This window comes from Salvelinus fontinalis, chromosome 28, assembly GCF_029448725.1.
Source record: "Salvelinus fontinalis isolate EN_2023a chromosome 28, ASM2944872v1, whole genome shotgun sequence".
In the NCBI taxonomy this organism is placed as follows: Eukaryota; Metazoa; Chordata; class Actinopteri; order Salmoniformes; family Salmonidae; genus Salvelinus; species Salvelinus fontinalis.
Window position 1 is genome coordinate 4,433,820 of NC_074692.1, and position 8,467 is coordinate 4,442,286.

Consider the following 8,467-nt stretch of genomic DNA (forward strand, 5'->3'; position numbering starts at 1 on the left):
ATCTTATACCATTTTAAAGGTAATCTTGTTGTTAATCCCACCAATTTCAAATAGGCTTTTCAGCGAAAGCAGCACTAACGATTATGTTAGGTCACCACCAACTCACAGAAAAATTCAGCCATTTTCCCAGCCAAATAGAGGAGTCACAAAAAGCACAAATAGAGATAAAATGAATAACTAACCTTTGATGATCTTCATCAGATGACACTCATAGGACTTCATGTTACACAATACATATACGTCTTGTTCGATTAAGTTCATATTTATATCCAAAAACATCCGTTTACATTGGCGCCATGTTCAGAAATGCCTCCAAAATATCCGGAGAAATTGCAGAGAGCCACGTCAAATAACAGAAATACTCATCATAAACCTTGATGAAAGATACATGTTTTACATAGAATTAAAGATACACTTGTTCTTAATGCAACCGCTATGTCAGATTTAATAAAAGCTTTACGGCAAAACACAATATTCAATAATCTGAGAACAGCGTTCAGCCACAAAAGGAAGCCATACAGTTACCCGCCAAATTGTGCAGTCAACAAAACTCATAAAAAGCATTATAAATCTTCACTTACATTTGCTGATCTTCGTCGGAATGCACTCCCAGGACTCCCACTTCCACAAGAAATGTTTGTTTTGTTCGGTAATGTCCATCATTTATGTCCAAATAGCTATTTTTGTTAGCGTGTTTGGTAAAACAAATCCAAAGTCAGGAAGCGAGTTCACTAAAAGCAGACGAAATGTCAAAAAGTTCCGTAACAGTCAGTAGAAACATGTCAAACGATGTATTGAATCAATCTTTAGAATATTTTTAACATAAATCTTCAATAATGTTCCAACCGGAGAATTACATTGACTTCAGATGTGCGATGGCGCAGAGCTCCCTCCCATGTGAACGCGCATGGTCAGAGCATGGTCAGCTCATGGTAGACCTGACTAATTCCTGTATCCTTCGGCCCCACTTCACAGTAGAGGCATCAGACAAGGTTCTACAGACTGTTGACATCTAGTGGAAGCCGTAGGAAGTGCAAACTCATCCATATCCCACTGTGTATTCAATAGGGGCTGGGTTGAAAATCGACCAACCTGAGATTTCCCATTTCCTGTTTGGATTTTTTCTCAGGTTTTTGCCTGCCATATGAGTTCTGTTATACTCACAGACATCATTCAAACAGTTTTAGAAACTTTGTGTGATTTCTATCCAATACTAATATTACTATGCATATATTAGCAACTGGGACTGAGGAGCAGGCAGTTTACTATGGGCACCTTTCATCCAAGCTACTCAATACTGCCCCTGCAGCCATAAGAAGTTTAAGATCATGTTTGGTGTATCTCAGAGGCAGGATCTATACACCAAACATGATCTTAAACTTCTTATGGCTGCAGGGGCAGTATTGAGTAGCTTGGATGAAAGGTTGTGGGTACTGGTGTTACTGACATTATCATACCATTCACAGACTGGAGTATTCCTTTTGATGTTCACTCTCAGTCACACAATATGTTTTAGGAATCTTTTTTGAACCATTGCAAATATTCTGGCCAAGATATTTTGTCTATATTTAGTCAAATATGATACAAGGGAGTATGTGGGTCTTATTTGTGTACAACTTAGGTAAGATGAGATGGTAAGGTACACCAAATCAAACGAATTCAGTCTATACCCTGCCTCAAATGATGATGATTTTGAAAATAGACTACAGGTTTGAGAAAACAAAATCTGTTGCTGGGCTCAAGCTATTAAAAATGGTGTGTATGATCTGCCCTTGATATAATTGACGGCCCTTTCGGCAGGCCACGTTTTCCCTTGTCCCAAATCTGAAGTAGAATTGCTAACGTTCTATAAAAACAGATCAGAGGCTTCCAGGGAAATGTTATGTCCTCTTTTGGCCCATTCAATCCTCAAGGTCAGGTCATTGATGGAGTAGCTCCTCTTTATTGCTACTAGTTCTCACAATCCCAATAACACAATGGTGGAATTCCTATTATCCCTCAGACAGAGAGCTAGCGATTAAAGGAACACCTCTCCAGAAGATTCTGTCATTCTTGCTCTGGAATGGGGTGGTGGGGGTCTGGAGGGGTACATCAACCCCCCAAAGGGGTGCTCTGTGGCACTCTGTAGAGAACAGACTGGTCTGAATAGGCCCCCCTCAAGGGAAAGAAAGGAACCTCTCCAGAGGTTTGTTTTGAGATCCTGCCTCTGAAATGAATGTATTGGCCCAGTTTCTCCTGTTCATATGGAATATGGACAATGGCACTCACAGGCTTTATTACAGCTCCTCTGCACTATCCAATGAATGCCTCATAATGCTTGAGTTGGATGAGAATGACCCCCCGGTCCTACAACACACCACCCCAACCATACAACGGAGGACAGGCAAAGCAAATCAATAGATTGATTTAGCCAATTTCAGGTTATACAAGGACTTCCATTTAGTCTAAAGTGACATTCTGGGCTAAATCAAAATTTAGGATGACAAAACTATATTGAACACCATATCTTGAGCGTCTGGTTTATAATGAAGTAGAACATGTGTTTCTCAAACGTGACTAGTTGGAGGCTTTGGAACGCAAAGTAATCTAGAGTGAGAGGCTTATCAGACCAATGAATTTATCAATGTACTTGACAGGCTGGTGCTAACCTTGTGAGGACCAAACCTGGACTGAGCCAGAAGGGACCAAAACATGTTGAATAACAAGGCCACTTACTAAAGTACATGTCTTTATTTGCTTCTGTTTAAACTATGCAACACTAGAATGTTGTTGCTATTAACCGTGGCCAGGTTACACATGATACTGTAACACAACATCTCCAGTAACAGTTGCAGAGTTGTCTCACAGTTTGTTAAAGTCTGCCCCGCCATCTTGACAACCCCTGAGCTAAATAAAAGCAGGGGTGTAGTGTCATAATACAAACTAACAGTAATTATACTGTATGTATTACACTGAACAAAAACACAACATGAAGTGTTGGTCCCATGTTTCATGAGCTGAAACAAAAGACCCCATCGATATTCCATACACAAAAAAAGTTTATTTCTCAAAAATGTTGAGCTCACTTTTGTTTACATCCCTGTTAGTGAGTATTCCTCATTTGTCAAGATAATCCATCCAACTGACAGGTGTGGCATATCTAGAAGCTGATTAAACAGCATGCTCATTACACAGGTGCACCTTGTGCTGGGGACAATAAAAGGCCACTAAAATGTGCAGTTTGTAACATAACACAATGCCACCGATGTCTCAAGTTTTGAGGGAGTGTGCAACTGGCATGCTGACTGCAAGAAAGTGCCCCATGGTGGCAGTGGGGTTATGGTATGGGCATGCATAAGCTATGGACAACGAACACAATTGCATTTTATCGATGGCAATTTGAATGCGCAGAGATACCGTGACAAGATCCCGAGGCCCATTGTCGCGCAATTCATCTGCTGCCATCATCTCATGTTTCAGCATGATAATGCACAGCCCCATGTCACAAGGATCTGTACACAACTCCTTGAAGCTGAAAATGTCCCAGTTCTTCCACGGCCTGCATACTCACCAGACATGTCACTCTTTGAACATGTGTGGGATGTCCTGGATCGACAGCGTTTCCCAGTTCCCGCCAATATCCAGCAACTTCGCACAGCCTCTGAGTAGTGGAACCACATTGCACAGGCTACAATCAACTGCCTGATCAACACTATGTGAAAGAGATGTGTCGCGCTGCATGAGGCAAAAGGTGGTAACACCACATTCTGACTGGTTTTCTGATCCACTCTCTTACCTTTAAGGTATCTGTAACCAACAGATGCATATCTGTATTCCCAGTCATGTAAAATCCATAGATTAGGACCTAATGAATTTATTTCAATTGACTGATTTCCTTATATGAACTGTAACTCAGTAAATTCTTATAAATTGTTACATGTGTTTATATTTTTGTTCAGAATATATTAATCTGGCATTTTCATTGCGGTTTTAAAACACTCAAAATTGTATGGATGTAACTCATCCCATCCAAGGCCAATGTTTAGGTCTTACCTGGGTGATGCACGGCCGCCTTTTTGAATTGACAATAACAGGGTGAGCCTTAACACATTGGGCACGTTCCACTGCCCAGGCATTGCTAATGAATGCCAGATCTTACAACGCCTAGATAGGTATTTTAAGGATCAGCTAACTACATCATACGTTATAGAAATCTGTCAAACGATGACGTGGCACACAACCAGTGGTTGAGGGTTGCAACGTCTGAGCAGGGGAACACAACCATTGACTGACTGTCATCGCAATGCCTCGACAGAGGGAGGGACAATACAAGGACACATTACACAGTCTTTTGCAAGGCACCGTTTCTGAAGTTGTCCACCATTTGTGCTGTACTGAACACTATCTAACAATACTGAAAGACTAGGAGGAAATTAAAAGTGTAGCTAATGTTTTGCACTGGTAACATATGGATTATTAGGAGTCTGGACACGATTCTCACAAGGCCTCATTTTAACACTTGTCCATTGGCAAATTTCTGCATTAGCTGTCGAGAACAGGTACACGTATGCCATGCCTCTGGTGGGTAAAGTGGGTCCTTCCTGCAATGTCCACACCTCTGATGCGGGAAAGCTCAAGTGAACAGCAGTCAAAAAAGGTCCTCGCTAATATTTCAGAACAAACCTGTTCAAAATTGAAAAACTTTAGATAATAAAAGACTTGAATGTAACCCTCAAGCTGAGTAACTATTTGTAACAATCACGCAACCTGTGGGGGCCTCTGGGATAGTAAGCCTCTGGGCCAATAAAATAGCTTTTCCTTGTGCAGTATTTAATCACAGCCAATTATCAACCAGTAAGTCAGTAAACAAAATGTATTGAGATCAAAACCAAATTCCAAAACACATGGTAATGATTTGAATTTATTAAAAGACAAACTAAACCAGAAATAATAAATACATAGAGTAAGTGTAATACTTTAGAACTAAGAGAAAAAGAAAAGGAAAAAAAAGAAACACTAAAGTGGTGACAGACAAGGCAAACAATGCCTTTTTGGCCAATGGATTGTAAAAGTATCCCAGCTACTTTTGACATATCAGGGAAAATATATATCTAAAAAGATACAATTTGCGATTTGTCTTGTACACGTCTCTGAACTGATTGAAAGCATCATAGTCCAATAATACATTGTTTGGTGTTAAGGTTATACATTTTCTACAGGCCCCCAAAATATATTGAACTTATAACCCAGTTTCCGAGTGGGTAGGGAGGATGTGGGCGGGAGGGGGGGGGGGGGGATGGGCCAGCTTCATATTCTTTTATTTGATTGTTTTTGTGCTTGTAACCCCCCTCTGAAAAAGAAAAATGACAAAACTAAATAAAAAGTTGGTCACAAAAGAAAACATGGTGTTCAGAGGTAAAAAAGAATCTTCCGTTGACCTAATCACGAGGTATAGGGCTAGGAATAGGAGCCAAGTGCAGTCATTAACCGTCGAGGGTAGAAATTAAAATCACATACCAATAATTTATCACAAAGAAACATCTGAAATTAGGCAGGATTGATACATTCATAGTGTGCATACTCTCCACCTTTCAAATAAATAAGAACAAGTGAAGACTTTTGACAGCTCTTTAAAAGCTTGAAATGGGCTGGGTCTAACGTACTCGACATCCAAAAACACACAGTACGAGTCAAATGTTTGGACACACCTACTCATGGAAGGGTTTTTCGGAAGTTTTGCTATTTTCTACATTGTAGAATGGTGAAGACATCAAAACTATGAGATAACACACATGGAATCATGTAGTGACCAAAAAAAGTGAGAAACAAATAAAAATATATTTTATATTTGAGATTCTTCAAAGTAGCCACCCTTTGCCTTGATAACAGCTTTGCACACTCTTGGCCTTCTCTCAACCAGCTTCATGAGGTAATCACCTGGAATGCATTACAATTAACAGGTACTTCATGGCCCGTTTAAAAGTTACATTTGTGGGGCCTCCCGGGTGGCGCAGTGGTCTAGGGCACTGCATCGCAGTGCTAACTGCGCCACCAGAGTCTCTGGGTTCGCCCCCAGGCTCTGTCGCAGCCGGCCGCGACCGGGAGGTCCGTGGGGCGACGCACAATTGGGCTAGCGTCGTCCGGGTTAGGGAGGGTTTGGCCGGTAGGGATTTCCTTGTCTCATCGCGCTCCAGCGACTCCTGTGGCGGGCTGGGCGCAGTGCGCGCTAACCAAGGGGGCCAGGTGCACGGTGTTTCCTCCGACACATTGGTGCGGCTGGCTTCCGGGTTGGAGGCGCGCTGTGTTAAAGAAGCAGTGCGGCTTGGTTGGGTTGTGCCTCGGAGGACGCATGGCTTTCGACCTTCGTCTCTCCCGAGCCCGTACGGGAGTTGTAGCGATGAGACAAGATAGTAATTACTAGCGATTGGATACCACGAAAATTGGGGGTAAAAGGGGCTAAAAAAATAAATAAAAAGTTACATTTGTGGAATTTATTTCCTTCTTAAATGTGTTTGAGCCAATTGTAACAAGGTAGGGGTGGTATACAGAAGATAACCCTATTTGGTAAAAGACCAAGTACATACTATGGCAAGAACAGCTCAAATAAGCAAAGAGAAACGACAATCCATCATTTCTTTATTAGACATAACAGTCAGTCAATCCGGAACATTTCAAGAACGTTGAAAGTTTCTTCACGTTCAGTCGTGGCCTCCCGAGTGACGCAGTGGCCTAAGGTACTGCATCGCAGTTGCTAGCTGTGCCACTAGAGATACTGGTTTGAGTCAGCCGGCCACGACTGAGACCCATGGGGCATCACACAATTGGCCCAGCGTTGTCCGGGTTAAGGGAGGGTTAAGGGAGAGTTTGGCCGGCAGGGATGTCCTTGTCCAATCGTGCTCTAGCAACTCCTGTGGCGGGCCGGGCACATGCAGACTGACACGGTTGCCAGGTGTACGGTGCGTTTCCTCCGACACATTGGTGTGGCTGGCTTCCGGGTTAAGAGGGCATTGTGTCAAGAAGCAGTGCGGCTTCGTTGGGTCGTGTTAAGGAGGACGCATGACTTGCGACATAAGCCTCTCCCGAGTCCTTACAGGAGTTGCGGCGATGAGACAAGACTAACTACCAACTGAATACCACAAAATTTGGGAGAAAAAGGGGTAAAAATAATTTAAAAAATTATAAGTTCCATCGCAAAAACTATCAAGCGCTATGATAAAACTGGCTCATAAGTATCGCCACAGGAATGGAAGACCCAGAGTTACCTCTGCTGCAGAGGATAAGTTCATTAGAGTTAACTGCACCTCAGATTGCAGCCAAAACAAATGCTTCACAGAGATCAAGTAGCAGACACATATCAACATCAACTGTTCAGAGGAGACTGCGTGAATCAGGCCTTCATGGTCGAATTGCTGCAAACAAACCACTACTAAAAGGACACCAATAAGAAGAAGAGACTTGCTTGGTCCAAGAAACATGAGCAATGGAAATTAGACCGGTGGAAATCTGTCCTTTGGTCTAATGAGTCCAAATTTTAGGTTCCTACCGCCGTGTCTTTGCGAGACGCAGAGTAGAACGGATGATCTCCACATGTGTGGGACTATCATTTGCTTTTCAACAGGACAATGACCCAACACACTTCCAGGCTGTGTAAGGGACATTTGACCAAGAAGGAGAGTAATGGGAGTGCTGCATCAGACGACCTGGCCTCCACAATCACCCAACCTCAACCCAATTGAGGTGGTTTGGGATGAGTTGGACCACAAAGGGATGGAAAAGCAGCCAACAAGTGCTCAGCATATGTGGGAACTCCTAGACGATTGGAAAAGCATTCCAGGTGAAGCTGGTTGAGAGAATGCCAAGAGTGTGCAAAGCTGTCATCAAAGCAACAGGTTGAAGAATCTGAAATATCTTTTGATCTGTTAAACACTTTTTTGGTTACTATATGATTCCACATGTGTTATTTCATAGTTTTGATGTCTTCACTATTATTCTACAATGTAGAAAATAGTAAGAATAAAGAAAAACCCTTGAAATGAGTAGGTGTGTCCAACTTTTGACTGGTACTGTATCCATGCTTAGCTTTCTTAATGAACCAGAAAACAAACTGTTTGTCAAAGTTATCTGGCTAACTCATTGATCCTGCTTTGTAGTATACCCCTCTGTCCAGACAACTGTTCTTTACTCCTGAACGGTGTGTGTGTGTGTGTGTGTGTGTGTGTGTGTGTGTGTGTGTGTGTGTGTGTGTGAGAGAGAGAGAGAGAGTCAGTAAGCCTAGGAAAGTCTGTACATAGAACAAGATATGCACAAGGGTATGAGTACACACTTGTGCTCTACTGGTTCCTCGTTGGGGACTCTGAAGAAAGAAGGCCGCAGGGTTGCTGTAAAACTATCAATCATCAAATCTACAGCCCACCGGAGGGGTCACTTACTTGGCAGCTCTTTCAAATAAAAACACATTTCTAAATTCACAATTTGATCCATGAAACAA